Genomic DNA, 20243 nt, shown 5'->3' with positions numbered 1-20243 from the left:
CTATATAAGCAAATGAGACATTATTACTCTAATTGGTTTCAATGTGCCAAACAAAGAGGCAACCACCGCCATCTTTGATACATTGATAAGTAAGGGAATGAAGTGAAAAGGAGGTTTGAAAAGATGATACAGTGCTCTCACTGGCCTTGCCTCAATTTTTATCGATTGTTCGGATGTGCATTAGCTTCTCTAACAAAAATAAATACTATATGCATGCTGATTATATTGACTATTCATTTGTCTATTCATATTCATAACTAGTACTCCATGTACTACTTTTAAAAAAAAGATTTGTTTATTTATTATTTATCAGTACACTGTAGCTGTCCTCAGAAACCAGAAGATCCCATTACAGCTGGTTGTGAGCACCATGTGGTTGTTGGGAATTGAACTCGGGACCTCTGGAAGTGCAGTCAGTGCTCTTAACCACTGAGCCATCTCTCATTTTTTTTTAAATCATTAGCCAAAAAAAATAACACTCTTAGATATTATCTTTCTTTATTTTTTTAATTTTGTGGTACTGAGGATAGAGCCCAGGGCCTCACACATCCAAGACAAGGGCTCTACTACTGAACTATCAACTGCATCAGTCCCCGAGTCACCCTAAACTGGTTTCAATATTATGAACTTATGTTGATAGATTTTCTTCCTTTGTGACATTTTTATAATAGAATAATGCTTAAATATCAGTATTTACATTTGTTCATTGACTTTTTCTAATTTTAATATATGAAATTGTAACAATAATATCAAAGTCCATGAAGAACAAAATTAATCACAAAACTCTTGTATCTTTTCACCAACTTACTACAGGACTATCACCAAGAGAGGCAGTTACCAAAGTTCCCCCTCTCTTTGGACTTTTAAGTCCAAGACATCTGGTATTTGATGTGTATAGATTGTAGGTAGTGGTAACTAGTTTGGTGACAAGAGCCTATCCCTGATCATGCTAAGCACACTGAATCTCTACATGTACCGTCATCTAAAAAAAGACATTAAAAAAGTATTACTGTAATTGTCACTCACTGTAGCTGTGACCCTAACAGCACAAGCAACCTTAGAGCTTAGGTTGAGACAGGATCCACTCGTTGATCTGAAGTGGGCCTCTCTGAGAACAGACAAGAACAAAACGAGATGCCACTGACTCATCAACTTACCTATAAATTATCTAGTCATGTCTACTCACTCTTCAGAAACAGAATGGCAACGAATATTTTACTAAGTCAAAATTAGAACATTAGCCGTTAAGTCTACAGGCCATGTCATCCGAGAAAATACATTGGAGCTACTGATAAAAAAAAACAAAACAAAACAAATATGTCTACTGTATAGCAAAATTACATTCATCCTTATTCTATAATTTGAATATCACCACAATTCTTTTTTTTTCTTCTTCTCTTTTTTCTTTTTTTCGGAGCTGGGGACCGAACCCAGGGCCTTGCACTTGCTAGGCAAGTGCTCTACAACTGAGCTAAATCCCCAACCCAGAACAATTCTTATTTATATTTTTATACATGTGTATCCATTAATACTATCTACAAGGATACAATGCTGCCTCTATTCTCACATCTGTGAGGAGGACCACTGTTAAAATACAGGGTAGACTTCAGACATACAGAACTGTAAACATGGTGGTCACTATTGATACAAAATAGGTCAACTACAATACATTTCTACACGTATTGATTAATTACCCTGCCATTTCCCTAATAACATGTAGGGGACTAGGAGTCAAAAAGGGTTAGGAACAAGATCCTTAAGTCATCCACAACCATACAGAAGAATATAGGATGAACTCACACTCTCCCATTCTGCTTACTCAAACTGAGAAACCAAAACCTCTGGACTGAGGAAGAACTTGGAAGTCACCTTGGAGGTATCTTTTCAGAGAGTAAAATGTAGAAAAAAAATGACAAAAAGATTAACTTTCTATTTACTAATACATAATTTACAGCTATCTGCCTTGATCACTACTCCTCCGTCCAATCCCTTGCTTGAGCTATCAATCCACTTGGATTGGCCCTTCCTGACACATCAATCCCCCATGACTCTGACGTCACCAGGAACATAGCCAATGATTTTCCATGGCTTATGGGGATTCCTCTGTCATCATTTCGGATTTCAGATACTACCTGGTCAAGATGATTAGCAAGCTTCCTACGGGATTATGTCTTATTAGACACGATTTCCAAATTTTAATTAATCTACATGTAAACTCCTTGTTCAAAGTAGTCTATTTCTAACATCTCTCACCAGGATCCCAGCATGCAGTGCATAGATTATGATGTGGACCTAAAACTCGCAGTGTTGTGGTCATCATGCATGTTTCAGACGACTCCCACATCTTTTATGGTCATCAATGATCCAATATCATCCCCCCAGGCTCTAAATTGTGCTCCATTTATTCAGCAGCTGATCACTAGTAGTGCTGGTTAGATTTCCATTGAAAACTAACATTAACTACCAGATGCTTGAGTGGACTTTAAACTCTAGAGCATCTTGGACAGTGGTCACTACCTCTGTCATTGCACAGTCTTCATAGGAATTGGTTCACGGAACATATTTTTTTTGTATGCGTTCCTTATTGAGCTACTGTCTCCAGTTGCTCTCCCAAGATACTAAACTAATGGGAGACGAGGCATTACATGCAAGAAAAAAATCGTTCTGAAGAAAATAGGATGAACTCACACTCTCACAATTCTACTGACACAAACCGGGAATCCCAAACCTCAAGACTGAGGAAGAACTTGGAGATCACCTTGGAGGTATCTATTCTGAGAGTAAAGTGCAGAAAAAAATGACAAAAAGATTAACTTTCTCTTTACTCATCCATAATTTACATCTATCTGCCTTGATCACTTCTCCTCTATCCAATCCCTTGCTTGAGCTATCAATCCAATTGGATTGGCTTTTCCTGACACATCAAAACCCATGACTCTGACGTCACCAGGAACATAGACAATGACTTTCCATGGCTTATGGGGATTCCTCTGTCATCGTTTCTGACTCAGATACTACCCGGTCAAGATGATTAGCACTCTTCCTATGGGATTATGTCTTAGTAGACACAATTTCCAATTTTTTCTTTAATCTACATTAAAACTCCATGCTCAAAGTAGACTGTTCCTAACATCTCTCACCAGGATCCCAGCATGCAGTGCATAGATTATGATGTGGACCTCAGACTCGCAATGTTGTGGTCATCATGCATGTTTCAGACGACTCCCACATCTTTTATGGTCATCAATGATCCAACATCATTCTCCCCCAGGCTCTAAACTGTGCTGCATTTATTGAGAAGCTGAACACTAGTAGTGCTGGTTAGATTTCCATTGAAAACTAATATTAACTTCCAGATGCTTGAGTGGACTTTAAACTCTAGAGCATCTTTGGAAATGGTCACTACCTCTGTCCTTGCACACTCTTCATAGGTATCAGTTCATGGAACATATATTTTTCGTATGCGTTCCTTATTTAACCACTGTCTACAGTTGCTCTCCCAAGATAATCAACTCATAGGGGAAGAGGCATTACATGCAAGAAAAAAAATCAAACTGAAGAAAATAGGATGAACTCACACTCTGGCAATTCTACTGACACAAACCGGGAATCCCAAACCTCAGGACTGAGGAAGAACTCTGAAATCACCGTGGAGGTATGTATTCTGGGAGTAAAAGGCAGAAAAAAAATGACAAAAAGATTAACTTTCTCTTACTCATCCATAATTTACAGCTATCTCCCTGATCACTTCTCCTCTATCCAATCCCTTGCTTGAGCTATCAATCCACTTGGATTGGCTCTTCCTGACCCATAAAACCACCATGACTCTGACGTCAACAGGAACATAGACAATGATTTTCCATGGCTTATAGGATTCCTCTGTCATCGTTTCTGGCTAAGTTCTCCCCGGTCAAAATGATTGGCACTCTTCTTATGAGATTATGTGTCAGTGGACACGATTTCCAAATTTTAATTAATCTACATGTAAACTCCTTATTCAAATTAGTCTATTTCTAACATCTCTAACCAGGATCCCAGCATGCAGTGCATAGATTATGATGTGGACCTCAGACTCCCAATGTTGTGGTCATCATGGATGTCTCAGAGGACTCCCAGATGATTTTTTTTGGTCATCAATGATCCAACATCATCCACCCAGGCTCTAAATTGTGCTGTATTGATTGAGCAGCTGATCACTAGTACTGCTGGTTAGATTTCCATTGAAAACTAACATTAAGTACCAGATGCTTGAGTGGACTTTAAAATCTAGAGCATCTTTGGCAGTGATCACTACCTCTTTCATTGCACACTCTTCATAGAAATCGGTTCATGGAACATATTACTTTCTTAGGCGTTCCTTATTGAACCACTGTCTACAGATGCTCTCCCAGGATACTAAATTCATACCGGAAGAGGGAATACATGCAAGAAAAAAATCGTTCTCAAGAAAATAGGATGAACTCACACTCTCACAATTGTGCTGACACAAACCGGGAATCCCAAACCTCAAGACTGAGGAAGAACGTGGAGATCACCTTGGAGGTATCTATTCTGAGAGTAAAATGCAGAAAAAAAAATGACAAAGAGATTAACTTTCTCTTTACTCATCCATAATTTACATCTATCTGCCTTGATCACTTCTCCTCTATCCGATCCCTTGCTTGAGCTATCAATCCAATTGGATGGCTCTTCATGACACATCAAAACCCATGACTCTGACGTCATCCAGGAATATAGACAATGATTTTCCATGGCTTATGGGGATTCCTCTGTCATCGTTTCTGGCTCAGATCTCCCCGGTCAAAATGATTTGCACTCTACATATGGGATTATGTGTCAGTAGACACGATTTCTAAATATTAATTAATCTACATGTAAACTCCTTGTTGAAATTGGACTACATCTAACATCTCTAACCAGTATCCCAGCATGCAGTGTATAGATTATGATGTGGACCTCAGACTCCCAATGTTGTGGTCATCATGGATGTCTCAGAGGACTCCCAGATGTTTTATTTTTTTTTTGGTCATCAATGATCCAACATCATCCCCCCAGGTTCTAAATTGTGCTGCATTTATTGAGCCGCTGATCACTAGTAGTGCTGGTTAGATTTCCATTTAAAACTAACATTAACTACCAGATGCTTGAGTGGACTTTAAACTCTAGAGCATCTATGGCAGTGGTCACTACCTCTGTCATTGCATACTCTACAAGGATTTGGTTTGAACATATTTTTTTTCGTATGCGTTCCTTATTGAACTACTGTCTACAGCTGCTCTCCCAAGATACTAAATTCATACCGGAAGAGGGAATACATGCAAGAAAAAAAATCGTTCTTGAGAAAATAGGATGAACTCACACTCTCACAATTCTACTGACAAAAACCGGGAATCCCAAACCTCAAGACTGAGGAAGAACTTGGAGATCACCTTGGAGGTATCTATTCTGAGAGTAAAATGCAGAAAAAAAAATGACAGAAAGATTAACTTTCTCTTTACTCATCCATAATTTTCATCTATCTGCCTTGATCACTTCTCCTCTATCCAATCCCTTGCTTGAGCTATCAATCCAATTGGATTGGCTCTTCCTGGCACATCAAAACCCATGACTCTGACGGCACCAGGAACGTAGACAATGACTTTCCATGGCTTATGGGGATTCCTCTGTCATCGTTTCTGACTCAGATACTACCCGGTCAAGATGATTAGCACTCTTCCTATGGGTTTATGTCTTAGTAGACACAATTTCCAATTTTTTCTTTAATCTACATTAAAACTCCATGTTCAAAGTAGACTGTTCCTACCATCTCTCACCAGGATCCCAGCATGCAGTGCATAGATTATGATGTGGACCTCAGACTCGCAATGTTGTGGTCATCATGCATGTTTCAGACGACTCCCACATCTTTTATGGTCATCAATGATCCAACATCATCCCCCCCAGGATCTAATCTGTGCTGCATTTATTGAGAAGCTGAACACTAGTAGTGCTGGTTAGATTCCATTGAAAACTAACATTAACTACCAGATGCTTGAGTGGACTTTAAACTCTAGAGCATCTTTGGCAAAGGTCATTACCTCTGTCATTGCACACTCTTCATAGGTATCAGTTCATGGAACATATATTTTTCGTATGCGTTCCTTAATTAACCACTGTCTACAGTCTCTCTCCCAAGATTATCAACTCATAGGGGAAGAGGCATTACATGCAAGAAAAAAAATCATACTGAAGAAAATAGGATGAACTCACACTCTCGCAATTCTACTGACACAAACCGGGAATCCCAAACCTCAGGACTGAGGAAGAACTCTGAAATCACCTTGGAGGTATGTATTCTGGGAGTAAAAGGCAGAAAAAAAATGACAAAAAGATTAACTTTCTCTTTACTCATCCATAATTAACAGCTATCTGCCCAGATCACTTCTCCTCTATCCAATCCCTTGCTTGAGCTATCAATCCACTTGGATTGGCTCTTCCTGACCCATAAAACCACCATGACTCTGACGTCAACAGGAACATAGACAATGATTTTCCATGGCTTATGGGGATTCCTCTGTCATCGTTTCTGGCTCAGATCTCTCCGGTCAAAATGATTTGCACTCTACTTATGGGATTATGTGTCAATAGACACGATTTCCAAATTTTAATTAATCTACATGTAAACTCCTTGTTGAAATTGGACTATTTCTAACATCTCTAACCAGTATCCCAGCATGCAGTGCATAGATTATGATGTGGACCTCAGACTCCCAATGTTGTGGTCATCATGGATGTCTCAGAGGACTCCCAGATGATTTTTTTTTTTTTTTGGTCATCAATGATCCAACATCATCCACCCAGGCTCTAAATTGTGCTGCATTTATTGAGCAGCTGATCACTAGTACTGCTGGTTAGATTTCCATTGAAAACTAACATTAACTACCAGATGCTTGAGTGGTTTTAAACTCTAGAGCACCTTTGGCAGTGGTCACTACCTCTGTCATTGCATACTCTTCATAGAAATCGGTTCATGGAACATATTATTTTCTTAGGCGTTCCTTATTGAACCACTGTCTACAGATGCTCTCCCAAGATACTAAATTCATACCGGTAGAGGGAATACATGCAAGAAAAAAATCGTTCCGAAAAAAATAGGATGAACTCACACTCTCACAATTCTACTGACACAAACCGGAATCCCAAAACTCAATACTGAGGAAGAACTTGGAGATCACCTTGGAGGTATCTATTCTGAGAGTAAAATGCAGAAAAAAAATGACAAAAAGATTAACTTTCTCTTTACTCATCCATAATTTACATCTATCTGCCTTGATCACTTCTCCTCTATCCAATCCCTTGCTTGAACTATCAATCCAATTGGATTGGCTCTTCCTGACAGATCAAAGCCCATGACTCTGACGTCACCAGGAACATAGACAATGACTTTCCATGGCTTATTGGGATCCCTCTGTCATCGTTTCTGACTCAGATACTACCCGATCAAGATGATTAGCACTCTTCCTATGGGATTATGTCTTAGTAGACACAATTTCCAATTTTTTCTTTAATCTACATTAAAACTCCATGCTCAAAGTAGACTGTTCCTAACATTTCTCACCAGGATCCCAGCATGCAGTGCATAGATTATGATGTGGACCTCAGACTCGCAATGTTGTGGTCATCATGCATGTTTCAGACGACTCCCACATCTTTTATGGTCATCAATGATCCAACATCATCCCCCCCAGGATCTAATCTGTGCTGCATTTATTGAGAAGCTGAACACTAGTAGTGCTGGTTAGATTCCATTGAAAACTAACATTAACTACCAGATGCTTGAGTGGACTTTAAACTCTAGAGCATCTTTGGCAAAGGTCATTACCTCTGTCATTGCACACTCTTCATAGGTATCAGTTCATGGAACATATATTTTTCGTATGCGTTCCTTATTTAACCACTGTCTACAGTTGCTCTCCCAAGATTATCAACTCATACGGGAAGAGGCATTACATGCAAGAAAAAAAATCATACTGAAGAAAATAGGATGAACTCACACTCTGGCAATTGTGCTGACACCACCGGGAATCCCAAACCTCAAGTCTGAGGAAGAACTTGGAGATCACCTTGGAGGTATCTATTCTGAGAGTAAAATGCAGAAAAAAAATGACAAAAAGATTAACTTTCTCTTTACCTATCCATAATTTACAGCTATCTGCCTTGATCACTTCTCCTCTATCCAATCCCTTGCTTGAGCTATCAATCCAATTGGATTGGCTCTTCTTGACACATCAAAACCCATGACTCTGACGTCACCAGGAACATAGACAATGATTTTCCATGGCTTATGGGGATTCCTCTGTCATCGTTTCTGGCTAAGTTCTCCCCGGTCAAAATGATTGGCACTCTTCTTATGGGATTATGTGTCAGTAGACACGATTTCCAAATTTTAATTAATCTACATGTAAACTCCTTATCCTAATTAGTCTATTTCTAACATCTCTCACCAGGATACCAGCATGCAATGCATAGACTATGATGTGGACCTCAGACTCCCAATGTTGTGGTCATCATGGATGTCTCAGAGGACTCCCAGATGTTTTTTTTTTTTTTTTTTTGTCATCAGTGATCCAACATCATCCACCCAGGCTCTAAATTGTGCTGCATTTATTGAACAGCTGATCACTAGTAGTGCTGGTCAGATTTCCATTTAAAACTAACATTAACTACCAAATGCTTGACTGGACTTTAAACTCTAGAGCATCTTTGGCAGTGTTCACTACCTCTGTCATTGCACTCTCTTCATAGGAATCGGTTCATGGAACATATTTTTTCGTATGCTTTCCTTATTGAACCACTGTCTACAGTTGCTCTCCCAAGATACTAAATTATGCCGGAAGAGGGAATACATGCAAGAAAAAAATCGATCTGAAGAAAATAGATGAACTCACACTCTCAAAATACTCTTGACACACACCGGGATCCCACACCTAAAGACTGAGGAAGAACTTGGAGTTCACCTTGGAGGTATCTATTCTGATAGTAAAATGCAGAAAAAAAAATGACAAATAGATTAACTTTCTCTTTACTCATCCATAATTTACATCTATCTGCCTTGATCACTTCTCCTCTATCCGATCCCTTGCTTGAGCTATCAATCCCATTGGATGGGTCTTCCTGACACATCAAAACCCATGACTCTGACGTCATCCAGGAATATAGACAATGATTTCCACGGCTTATGGGGATTCCTCTGTCATCGTTTCTGGCTCAGACCTCCCCGGTCAAATGATTTGCACTCTACTTATGGGATTATGTGTCAGTAGACACGATTTCCAAATATTAATTAATCTACATGTAAACTCCTTGATGAAATTGGACTATATCTAACATCTCTAACCAGTATCCCAGCAAGCAGTGTATAGATTATGATGTGGACCTCAGACTCCCAATGTTGTGGTCATCATGGATGTCTCAGAGGACTCCCAGATGTTTTTTTTTTTTGGTCATCAATGATCCAACATCATCCACCCAGGCTCTAAATTGTGCTGCATTTATTGAACAGCTGATCACTAGTAGTGCTGGTTAGATTTCCATTTAAAACTAACATTAACTACCAAATGCTTGACTGGACTTTAAACTCTAGAGCATCTTTGGCAGTGGTCACTACCTCTGTCATTGCATACTCTTCATAGGAATCGGTTTGAACATATTTTTTTTCATATGCGTTCCTTATTGAACTACTGTCTACAGTTGCTCTCCCAAGATACTAAATTCATACCGGAAGAGGGAATACATGCAAGAAAAAAAATCGTTCTTGAGAAAATAGGATGAACTCACACTCTCACAATTCTACTGACAAAAACCGGGAATGCCAAACCTCAAGACTGAGGAAGAACTTGGAGATCACCTTGGAGGTATCTATTCTGAGAGTAAAATGCAGAGAAAAAAAATGTCAGAAAGATTAACTTTCTCTTTACTCATCCATAATTTACATCTATCTGCCTTGATCACTTCTCCTCTATCCAATCCCTTGCTTGAACTATCAATCCAATTGGATTGGCTCTTCCTGACACATCAAAACCCATGACTCTGACGGCACCAGGAATGTAGACAATGACTTTCCATGGCTTATGGGGATTCCTCTGTCATCGTTTCTGACTCAGATACTACCCGGTCAAGATGATTAGCACTCTTCCTATGGGTTTATGTCTTAGTAGACACAATTTCCAATTTTTTCTTTAATCTACATTAAAACTCCATGTTCAAAGTAGACTGTTCCTAACATCTCTCACCAGGATCCCAGCATGCAGTGCATAGATTATGATGTGGACCTCAGACTCGCAATGTTGTGGTCATCATGCATGTTTCAGACGACTCCCACATCTTTTATGGTCATCAATGATCCAACATCATCCCCCCCAGGCTCTAAACTGGGCTGCATTTATTGAGAAGCTGAACACTAGTAGTGCTGGTTAGATTCCATTGAAAACTAACATTAACTACCAGATGCTTGAGTGGACTTTAAACTCTAGAGCATTTTTGGCAAAGGTCATTACCTCTGTCATTGCACACTCTTCATAGGTATCAGTTCATGGAACATATATTTTTCGTATGCGTTCCTTAATTAACCACTGTCTACAGTTTCTCTCCCAAGATTATCAACTCATAGGGGAAGAGGCATTACATGCAAGGAAAAAAATCATACTGAAGAAAATAGGATGAACTCACACTCTCGCAATTCTACTGACACAAACCGGGAATCCCAAACCTCAGGACTGAGGAAGAACTCTGAAATCACCTTGGAGGTATGTATTCTGGGAGTAAAAGGCAGAAAAAAAATGACAAAAAGATTAACTTTCTCTTTACTCATCCATAATTTACAGCTATCTGCCCTGATCACTTCTCCTCTATCCGATCCCTTGCTTGAGCTATCAATCCCATTGGATGGGTGTTCCTGACATATCAAAACCTATGACTCTGACGTCATCCAGGAATATAGACAATGATTTTCCATGGCTTATGGGGATTCCCTGTCATCGTTTCTGGCTCAGATCTCCCCGGTCAAAATGATTTGCACTCTACTTATGGGATTATGTGTCAGTAGACACGATTTCCAAATTTTAATTAATCTAAATGTAAACTCCTTGTTGAAATCCTTGGACTATATCTAACATCTCTAACCAGTATCCCAGCATGCAGTGCATAGATTATGATGTGGACCTCAGACTCCCAATGTTTTTGTCATCATGGATGTCTCAGAGGACTCCCAGATGATTTTTTTCTGGTCATCAATGATCCAACATCATCCACCCAGGCTCTAAATTGTGCTGCATTTATTGAACAGCTGATCACTAGTAGTGCTGGTCAGATTTCCATTGAAAACTAACATTAACTACCAGATGCTTGAGTGGACTTTAAACTCTAGAGCACCTTTGGCAGTGGTCACTACCTCTGTCATTGCATACTCTTCATAGAAATAGGTTCATGGAACATACTATTTTCATAGGCGTTCCTTATTGAACCACTGTCTATAGTTGCTCTCCCAAGATACTAAATTCATACCGGTAGACGGAATACATGCAAGAAAAAAATCGTTCTGAAGAAAATAGGATGAACTCACAATCTCACAATTCTACTGACACAAACCGGGAATCCCAAACCTCAAGACTGAGGAAGAACTTGGAGATCACCTTGGAGGTATCTATTCTGAGAGTAAAGTGCAGAAAAAAATGACAAAAAGATTAACTTTCTCTTTACTCATCCATAATTTACATCTATCTGCCTTGATCACTTCTCCTCTATCCAATCCCTTGCTTGAACTATCAATCCAATTGGATTGGCTCTTCCTGACACATCAAAACCCATGACTCTGTCGGCACCAGGAATGTAGACAATGACTTTCCATGGCTTATGGGGATTCCTCTGTCATCGTTTCTGACTCAGATACTACCCGGTCAAGATGATTAGCACTCTTCCTATGGGTTTATGTCTTAGTAGACACAATTTCCAATTTTTTCTTTAATCTACATTAAAACTCCATGTTCAAAGTAGACTGTTCCTAACATCTCTCACCAGGATCCCAGCATGCAGTGCATAGATTATGATGTGGACCTCAGACTCGCAATGTTGTGGTCATCATGCATGTTTCAGACGACTCCCACATCTTTTATGGTCATCAATGATCCAACATCATCCCCCCCAGGCTCTAAACTGGGCTGCATTTATTGAGAAGCTGAACACTAGTAGTGCTGGTTAGATTCCATTGAAAACTAACATTAACTACCAGATGCTTGAGTGGACTTTAAACTCTAGAGCATCTTTGGCAAAGGTCATTACCTCTGTCATTGCACACTCTTCATAGGTATCAGTTCATGGAACATATATTTTCGTATGCGTTCCTTAATTAACCACTGTCTACAGTTTCTCTCCCAAGATTATCAACTCATAGGGGAAGAGGCATTACATGCAAGGAAAAAAATCATACTGAAGAAAATAGGATGAACTCACACTCTCGCAATTCTACTGACACAAACCGGGAATCCCAAACCTCAGGACTGAGGAAGAACTCTGAAATCACCTTGGAGGTATGTATTCTGGGAGTAAAAGGCAGAAAAAAAATGACAAAAAGATTAACTTTCTCTTTACTCATCCATAATTTACAGCTATCTGCCCTGATCACTTCTCCTCTATCCGATCCCTTGCTTGAGCTATCAATCCCATTGGATGGGTGTTCCTGACATATCAAAACCTATGACTCTGACGTCATCCAGGAATATAGACAATGATTTTCCATGGCTTATGGGGATTCCCTGTCATCGTTTCTGGCTCAGATCTCCCCGGTCAAAATGATTTGCACTCTACTTATGGGATTATGTGTCAGTAGACACGATTTCCAAATTTTAATTAATCTAAATGTAAACTCCTTGTTGAAATCCTTGGACTATATCTAACATCTCTAACCAGTATCCCAGCATGCAGTGCATAGATTATGATGTGGACCTCAGACTCCCAATGTTTTTGTCATCATGGATGTCTCAGAGGACTCCCAGATGATTTTTTTCTGGTCATCAATGATCCAACATCATCCACCCAGGCTCTAAATTGTGCTGCATTTATTGAACAGCTGATCACTAGTAGTGCTGGTCAGATTTCCATTGAAAACTAACATTAACTACCAGATGCTTGAGTGGACTTTAAACTCTAGAGCACCTTTGGCAGTGGTCACTACCTCTGTCATTGCATACTCTTCATAGAAATAGGTTCATGGAACATACTATTTTCATAGGCGTTCCTTATTGAACCACTGTCTATAGTTGCTCTCCCAAGATACTAAATTCATACCGGTAGACGGAATACATGCAAGAAAAAAATCGTTCTGAAGAAAATAGGATGAACTCACACTCTCACAATTCTATGACACAAACCGGGAATCCCAAACCTCAAGACTGAGGAAGAACTTGGAGATCACCTTGGAGGTATCTATTCTGAGAGTAAAGTGCAGAAAAAAATGACAAAAAGATTAACTTTCTCTTTACTCATCCATAATTTACATCTATCTGCCTCGATCACTTCTCCTCTATCCAATCCCTTGCTTGAGCTATCAATCCACTTGGATTGGCTCTTCCTGACCCATAAAACCACCATGACTCTGACGTCAACAGGAACATAGACAATGATTTTCCATGTGTTATGGGGATTCCTCTGTCATCGTTTCTGGCTAAGTTCTCCCCGGTCAAAATGATTGGCACTCTTCTTATGGGATTATGTGTCAGTGGACACGATTTCCCAATTTTAATTAATCTACATGTAAACTCCATGTTCAAAGTAGACTGTTCCTAACATCTCTCACCAGGATCCCAGCATGCAGTGCATAGATTATGATGTGGACCTCAGACTCGCAATGTTGTGGTCATCATGCATGTTTCAGACGACTCCCACATCTTTTATGGTCATCAATGATCCAACATCATCCCCCCCAGGCTCTAAACTGTGCTGCATTTATTGAGAAGCTGAATACTAGTAGTGCTGGTTAGATTCCATTGAAAACTAACATTAACTACCAGATGCTTGAGTGGACTTTAAACTCTAGAGCATCTTTGGCAAAGGTCATTACCTGTGTCATTCCACACTCTTCATAGGGATCAATTCATGGAACATATATTTTTCGTATGCGTTCCTTAATTAACCACTGTCTACAGTTGCTCTCCCAAGATTATCAACTCATAGGGGAAGAGGCATTACATGCAAGAAAAAAAATCATACTGAAGAAAATAGGATGACCTCACACTCTCGCAATTCTACTGACACAAACCGGGAATCCCAAACCTCAGGACTGAGGAAGAACTCTGAAATCACCTTGGAGGTATGTATTCTGGGAGTAAAAGGCAGAAAAAAAATGTCAAAAAGATTAACTTTCTCTTTACTCATCCATAATTTACAGCTATCTGCCCTGATCACTTCTCCTCTATCCAATCCCTTGCTTGAGCTATCAATCCACTTGGATTGGCTCTTCCTGACCCATAAAACCACCATGACTCTGACGTCAACAGGAACATAGACAATGATTTTCCATGTGTTATGGGGATTCCTCTGTCATCGTTTCTGGCTAAGTTATCCCCAGTCAAAATGATTGGCACTCTTCCTATGGGATTATGTGTCAGTGGACACGATTTCCCAATTTTAATTAATCTACATGTAAACTCCTTATTCAAATTAGTCTATTTCTAACGTCTCTCACCAGGATCCCAGCATGCAGTGCATAGATTATGATGTGGACCTCAGACTCCCAATGTTGTGGTCATCATGGAATTTTCAGAGGACTCCCAGATTTTTTTTTTTTTTTTGGTCATCAATGATCCAACATCATCCACCCAGGCTCTAAATTGTGCTGCATTTATTGAACAGCTGATCACTAGTAGTGCTGGTTAGATTTCCATTTAAAACTAACATTAACGACCAAATGCTTGACTGGACTTTAAACTCTAGAGCATCTTTGGCAGTGGTCACTACCTCTGTCATTGCATACTCTTCATAGGAATCGGTTTGAACATATTTTTTTTCATATGCGTTCCTTATTGAACTACTGTCTACAGTTGCTCTCCCAAGATACTAAATTCATATCGGAAGAGGGAATACATGCAAGAAAAAAAATCGTTCTTGAGAAAATAGGATGAACTCACACTCTCACAATTCTACTGACAAAAACCGGGAATCCCAAACCTCAAGACTGAGGAAGAACTTGGAGATCACCTTGGAGGTATGTATTCTGGGAGTAAAAGGCAGAAAAAAAATGACAAAAAGATTAACTTTCTCTTTACTCATCCATAATTTACAGCTATCTGCCCTGATCACTTCTCCTCTATCCAATCCCTTGCTTGAGCTATCAATCCACTTGGATTGGCTCTTCCTGACCCATAAAACACCCATGACTCTGACGTCAACAGGAACATAGACAATGATTTTCCATGGCTTATGGGGATTCCTCTGTCATCGTTTCTGGCTCAGATCTCTCCGGTCAAAATTATTAGCACTCTACTTATGGGATTATGTGTCAGTAGACACGATTTCCAAATTTTAATTAATCTACATGTAAACTCCTTGTTGAAATTGGACTATTTCTAACATCTCTAACCAGTATCCCAGCATGCAGTGCATAGATTATGATGTGGACCTCAGACTCCCAATGTTGTGGTCATCATGGATGTCTCAGAGGACTCCCAGATGATTTTTTTTTTTTTTTTTTGGTCATCAATGATCCAACATCATCCACCCAGGCTCTAAATTGTGCTGCATTTATTGAGCAGCTGATCACTAGTACTGCTGGTAAGATTTCCATTGGAAACTAACATTAACTACCAGATGCTTGAGTGGACTTTAAACTCTAGAGTACCTTTGGCAGTGGTCACTACCTCTGTCATTGCACACTCTTCATAGAAATCGGTTCATGGAACATATTATTTTCTTAGGCGTTCCTTATTGAACCACTGTCTACAGATGCTCTCCCAAGATACTAAATTCATACCGGTAGAGGGAATACATGCAAGAAAAAAATCGTTCTGAAAAAAATAGGATGAACTCACACTCTCACAATTCTACTGACACAAACCGGAATCCCAAAACTCAATACTGAGGAAGAACTTGGAGATCACCTTGGAGGTATCTATTCTGAGAGTAAAATGCAGAAAAAAATGACAAAAAGATTAACTTTCTCTTTACTCATCCATAATTTACATCTATCTGCCTTGATCACTTCTCCTCTATCCAATCCCTTGCTTGAACTATCAATCCAATTGGATTAGCTCTTCCTGACACATCAAAGCCCATGACTCTGACCTCACCAGGAACATAGACAATGACTTTCCATGGCTTATTGTGATCCCTCTGTCATCGTTTCTGACTCAGATACTACCCAATCAAGATGATTAGCACTCTTCCTATGGGATTATGTCTTAGTAGACACAATTTCCAATTTTTTCTTTAATCTACATTAAAACTCCATGCTCAAAGTAGACTGTTCCTAACATCTCTCACCAGGATCCCAGCATGCAGTGCATAGATTATGATGTGGACCTCAGACTCGCAATGTTGTGGTCATCATGCATGTTTCAGACGACTCCCACATCTTTTATGGTCATCAATGATCCAACATCATCCCCCCCAGGCTCTAAACTGTGCTGCATTTATTGAGAAGCTGAACACTAGTAGTGCTGGTTAGATTCCATTGAAAACTAACATTAACTACCAGATGCTTGAGTGGACTTTAAACTCGAGAGCATCTTTGGCAAAGGTCATTACCTCTGTCATTGCACACTCTTCATAGGTATCAGTTCATGGAACATATATTTTTCGTATGCGTTCCTTATTTAACCACTGTCTACAGTTGCTCTCCCAAGATAACCAACTCATAGGGGAAGAGGCATTACATGCAAGAAAAAAAATCGAACTGAAGAAAATAGGATGAACTCACACTCTGGCAATTCTACTGACACAAACCGGGAATCCCAAACCTCAGGACTGAGGAAGAACTCTGAAATCACCTTGGAGGTATGTATCCTGGGAGTAAAAGGCAGAAAAAAAATGACAAAAAGATTAACTTTCTCTTTACTCATCCATAATTTACAGCTATCTGCCCTGATCACTTCTCCTCTATCCAATCCCTTGCTTGAGCTATCAATCCACTTGGATTGGCTCTTCCTGACCCATAAAACCACCATGACTCTGACGTCAACAGGAACATAGACAATGATTTTCCATGGCTTATGGGGATTCCTCTGTCATCGTTTCTGGCTAAGTTCTCCCCGGTCAAAATGATTGGCACTCTTCTTATGGGATTATGTGTCAGTGGACACGATTTCCCAATTTTAATTAATCTACATGTAAACTCCTTATTCAAATTAGTCTATTTCTAACATCTCTCACCAGGATCCCAGCATGCAGTGCATAGATTATGATGTGGACCTCAGACTCCCAATGTTGTGGTCATCATGGATGTCTCAGAGGACTCCCAGATGTTTTTTTTTTTTTTGTTCATCAATGATCCAACATCATCCACCCAGGCTCTAAATTGTGCTGCATTTATTGAACGGCTGATCACTAGTAGTGCTGGTTTGATTTCCATTTAAAACTATCATTAACCACCAAATGCTTGACTGGACTTTAAACTCTAGAGCATCTTTGGCAGTGTTCACTACCTCTGTCATTGCACTCTCTTCATAGGAATCGGTTCATGGAACATATTTTTTTCGTATGCGTTCCTTATTGAACCACTGTCTACAGTTGCTCTCATAAGATACTAAATTATGTCGGAAGAGGGAATACATGCAAGACAAAAATCGATCTGAAGAAAATAGATGAACTCACACTCTCAAAATACTGCTGACACACACCGGGATCCCACACCTCAAGACTGAGGAAGAACTTGGAGATCACCTTGGAGTTATCTATTCTGAGAGTAAAATGCAGAAAAAAAAATGACAAATAGATTAACTTTCTCTTTACTCATCCATAATTTACATCTATCTGCCTTGATAACTTCTCTTCTATCCGATCCCTTGCTTGAGCTATCAATCCCATTGAATGGGTTTTCCTGACACATCAAAACCCATGACTCTGACGTCATCCAGGAATATAGACAATGATTTTCCATGGCTTATGGGGATTCCTCTGTCATCGTTTCTGGCTCAGATCTCCCCGGTCAAAATGATTTGCACTCTACTTATGGGATTATGTGTCAGTAGACACGATTTCCAAATATTAATTAATCTACATGTAAACTCCTTGTTGAAATTGGACTATATCTAACATCTCTAACCAGTATCCCAGCATGCAGTGTATAGATTATGATGTGGACCTCAGACTCCCAATGTTGTGGTCATCATGGATGTCTCAGAGGACTCCCAGATGTTTTTTTTTTTTTTTTTTGGTCATCAATGATCCAACATCATCTCCCCAGGTTCTAAATTGTGCTGCATTTATTGAGCCGCTGATCACTAGTAGTGCTGGTTAGATTTCCATTTAAAACTAACATTAACTACCAGATGCTTGAGTGGACTTTAAACTCTAGAGCATCTTTGGCAGTGGTCACCACCTCTGTCATTGCATACTCTACAAGGATTCAGTTTGAACATATTTTTTTTCGTATGCGTTCCTTATTGAACTACTGTCTACAGCTGCTCTCCCAAGATACTAAATTCATACCGGAAGAGGGAATACATGCAAGAAAAAAAAATCGTTCTTGAGAAAATAGGATGAACTCACACTCTCACAATTCTACTGACAAAAACCGGGAATCCCAAACCTCAAGACTGAGGAAGAACTTGGAGATCACCTTGGAGGTATCTATTCTGAGAATAAAATGCAGAAAAAAAATGACAGAAAGATTAACTTTCTCTTTACTCATCCATAATTTACATCTATCTGCCTTGATCACTTCTCCTCCTTCCAATCCCTTGCTTGAGCTATAAATCCAATTGGATTGGCTCTTCCTGACACATCAAAACCCATGACTCTGACGGCACCAGGAACGTAGACAATGACTTTCCATGGCTTATGGGGATCCCTCTGTCATCGTTTCTGACTCAGATACTACCCGGTCAAGATGATTAGCACTCTTCCTATGGGTTTATGTCTTAGTAGACACAATTTCCAATTTTTTCTTTAATCTACATTAAAACTCCATGTTCAAAGTAGACTGTTCCTACCATCTCTCACCAGGATCCCAGCATGCAGTGCATAGATTATGATGTGGACCTCAGACTCGCAATGTTGTGGTCATCATGCATGTTTCAGACGACTCCCACATCTTTTATGGTCATCAATGATCCAACATCATCCCCCCCAGGATCTAAACGGTGCTGCATTTATTGAGAAGCTGAACACTAGTAGTGCTGGTTAGATTCCATTGAAAACTAACATTAACTACCAGATGCTTGTGTGGACTTTAAACTCTAGAGCATCTTTGGCAAAGATCATTACCTCTGTCATTCCACACTCTTCATAGGGATCAGTTCATGGAACATATATTTTTCGTATGGGTTCCTTAATTAACCACTGTCTACAGTTTCTCTCCCAAGATTATCAACTCATAGGGGAAGAGGCATTACATGCAAGAAAAAAAATCATACTGAAGAAAATAGGATGAACTCACACTCTCGCAATTCTACTGACACAAACCGGGAATCCCAAACCTCAGGACTGAGGAAGAACTCTGAAATCACCTTGGAGGTATGTATTCTGGGAGTAAAAGGCAGAAAAAAAAATGTCAAAAAGATTAACTTTCTCTTTAATCATCCATAATTTACAGCTATCTGCCCTGATCACTTCTCCTCTATCCAATCCCTTGCTTGAGCTATCAATCCACTTGGATTGGCTCTTCCTGACCCATAAAACCACCATGACTCTGACGTCAACAGGAACATAGACAATGATTTTCCATGTGTTATGGGGATTCCTCTGTCATCGTTTCTGGCTAAGTTCTCCCCGGTCAAAATGATTGGCACTCTTCTTATGGGATTATGTGTCAGTGGACACGATTTCCCAATTTTAATTAATCTACATGTAAACTCCTTATTCAAATTAGTCTATTTCTAACATCTCTCACCAGGATCCCAGCATGCAGTGCATAGATTATGATGTGGACCTCAGACTCCCAATGTTGTGGTCATCATGGATGTCTCAGAGGACTCCCAGATTTTTTTTTTTTTTGGTCATCAATGATCCAACATCATCCACCCAGGCTCTAAATTGTGCTGCATTTATTGAACAGC

The 20243-nt window shown here is 39.6% G+C and overlaps 1 long non-coding RNA gene, 16 other non-coding genes and 5 pseudogenes across 18 annotated transcripts in view; all 22 read right to left on the bottom strand.

The window, feature by feature from the left end:
- The window catches only part of LOC102555254 (uncharacterized), a 209357-nt gene that overhangs the window by 74019 nt on the left and 115095 nt on the right, over nt 1–20243 (bottom strand). The window contains exons 1-3 of one of the 2 annotated variants that reach the window (XR_010052363.1): nt 2689–3572; nt 1801–1880; nt 1027–1108 (exon numbers count right to left, since the gene is read on the bottom strand). This is a non-coding gene — a long non-coding RNA (uncharacterized LOC102555254). Of the gene's footprint in view, nt 1–1026; nt 1109–1800 lie in introns of those variants that run through there. The other variant, XR_010052362.1, reaches the window with a different exon arrangement.
- On the bottom strand, nt 2287–2367 carry LOC120093392 (small nucleolar RNA SNORD113/SNORD114 family). Its single transcript, XR_005486470.1, has one exon. It is a non-coding gene; the product is annotated as a small nucleolar RNA SNORD113/SNORD114 family (small nucleolar RNA).
- On the bottom strand, nt 3174–3254 carry LOC120093370 (small nucleolar RNA SNORD113/SNORD114 family). The gene has a single exon (XR_005486459.1). It is a non-coding gene; the product is annotated as a small nucleolar RNA SNORD113/SNORD114 family (small nucleolar RNA).
- Nucleotides 4061–4144, bottom strand: LOC120093322 (small nucleolar RNA SNORD113/SNORD114 family). The gene has a single exon (XR_005486426.1). It is a non-coding gene; the product is annotated as a small nucleolar RNA SNORD113/SNORD114 family (small nucleolar RNA).
- LOC120093336 (small nucleolar RNA SNORD113/SNORD114 family) lies at nt 4951–5040 on the bottom strand (annotated as a pseudogene).
- LOC134479550 (small nucleolar RNA SNORD113/SNORD114 family) lies at nt 5847–5927 on the bottom strand. The gene has a single exon (XR_010052918.1). It is a non-coding gene; the product is annotated as a small nucleolar RNA SNORD113/SNORD114 family (small nucleolar RNA).
- Nucleotides 6735–6825, bottom strand: LOC120093339 (small nucleolar RNA SNORD113/SNORD114 family; annotated as a pseudogene).
- LOC134479549 (small nucleolar RNA SNORD113/SNORD114 family) lies at nt 7631–7711 on the bottom strand. The gene has a single exon (XR_010052917.1). It is a non-coding gene; the product is annotated as a small nucleolar RNA SNORD113/SNORD114 family (small nucleolar RNA).
- Nucleotides 8517–8609, bottom strand: LOC120093355 (small nucleolar RNA SNORD113/SNORD114 family; annotated as a pseudogene).
- On the bottom strand, nt 9410–9496 carry LOC134479519 (small nucleolar RNA SNORD113/SNORD114 family). Its single transcript, XR_010052887.1, has one exon. It is a non-coding gene; the product is annotated as a small nucleolar RNA SNORD113/SNORD114 family (small nucleolar RNA).
- LOC134479548 (small nucleolar RNA SNORD113/SNORD114 family) lies at nt 10305–10385 on the bottom strand. The gene has a single exon (XR_010052916.1). It is a non-coding gene; the product is annotated as a small nucleolar RNA SNORD113/SNORD114 family (small nucleolar RNA).
- On the bottom strand, nt 11194–11278 carry LOC120093351 (small nucleolar RNA SNORD113/SNORD114 family). The gene has a single exon (XR_005486442.1). It is a non-coding gene; the product is annotated as a small nucleolar RNA SNORD113/SNORD114 family (small nucleolar RNA).
- On the bottom strand, nt 12085–12165 carry LOC134479547 (small nucleolar RNA SNORD113/SNORD114 family). Its single transcript, XR_010052915.1, has one exon. It is a non-coding gene; the product is annotated as a small nucleolar RNA SNORD113/SNORD114 family (small nucleolar RNA).
- LOC134479532 (small nucleolar RNA SNORD113/SNORD114 family) lies at nt 12973–13057 on the bottom strand. The gene has a single exon (XR_010052900.1). It is a non-coding gene; the product is annotated as a small nucleolar RNA SNORD113/SNORD114 family (small nucleolar RNA).
- LOC134479546 (small nucleolar RNA SNORD113/SNORD114 family) lies at nt 13862–13942 on the bottom strand. Its single transcript, XR_010052914.1, has one exon. It is a non-coding gene; the product is annotated as a small nucleolar RNA SNORD113/SNORD114 family (small nucleolar RNA).
- LOC134479554 (small nucleolar RNA SNORD113/SNORD114 family) lies at nt 14750–14838 on the bottom strand. The gene has a single exon (XR_010052922.1). It is a non-coding gene; the product is annotated as a small nucleolar RNA SNORD113/SNORD114 family (small nucleolar RNA).
- Nucleotides 15644–15737, bottom strand: LOC120093345 (small nucleolar RNA SNORD113/SNORD114 family; annotated as a pseudogene).
- Nucleotides 16543–16623, bottom strand: LOC134479545 (small nucleolar RNA SNORD113/SNORD114 family). The gene has a single exon (XR_010052913.1). It is a non-coding gene; the product is annotated as a small nucleolar RNA SNORD113/SNORD114 family (small nucleolar RNA).
- LOC120093352 (small nucleolar RNA SNORD113/SNORD114 family) lies at nt 17431–17519 on the bottom strand. The gene has a single exon (XR_005486443.1). It is a non-coding gene; the product is annotated as a small nucleolar RNA SNORD113/SNORD114 family (small nucleolar RNA).
- Nucleotides 18323–18415, bottom strand: LOC120093342 (small nucleolar RNA SNORD113/SNORD114 family; annotated as a pseudogene).
- Nucleotides 19222–19302, bottom strand: LOC134479544 (small nucleolar RNA SNORD113/SNORD114 family). Its single transcript, XR_010052912.1, has one exon. It is a non-coding gene; the product is annotated as a small nucleolar RNA SNORD113/SNORD114 family (small nucleolar RNA).
- Nucleotides 20111–20197, bottom strand: LOC134479520 (small nucleolar RNA SNORD113/SNORD114 family). Its single transcript, XR_010052888.1, has one exon. It is a non-coding gene; the product is annotated as a small nucleolar RNA SNORD113/SNORD114 family (small nucleolar RNA).

Source organism: Rattus norvegicus, chromosome 6 (genome assembly GCF_036323735.1).
Source record: "Rattus norvegicus strain BN/NHsdMcwi chromosome 6, GRCr8, whole genome shotgun sequence".
Lineage (NCBI taxonomy): Eukaryota > Metazoa > Chordata > Mammalia > Rodentia > Muridae > Rattus > Rattus norvegicus.
The sequence above is the reverse complement of the archived record's forward strand: the minus strand, read 5'-3'. Positions and strand labels throughout refer to the sequence as shown.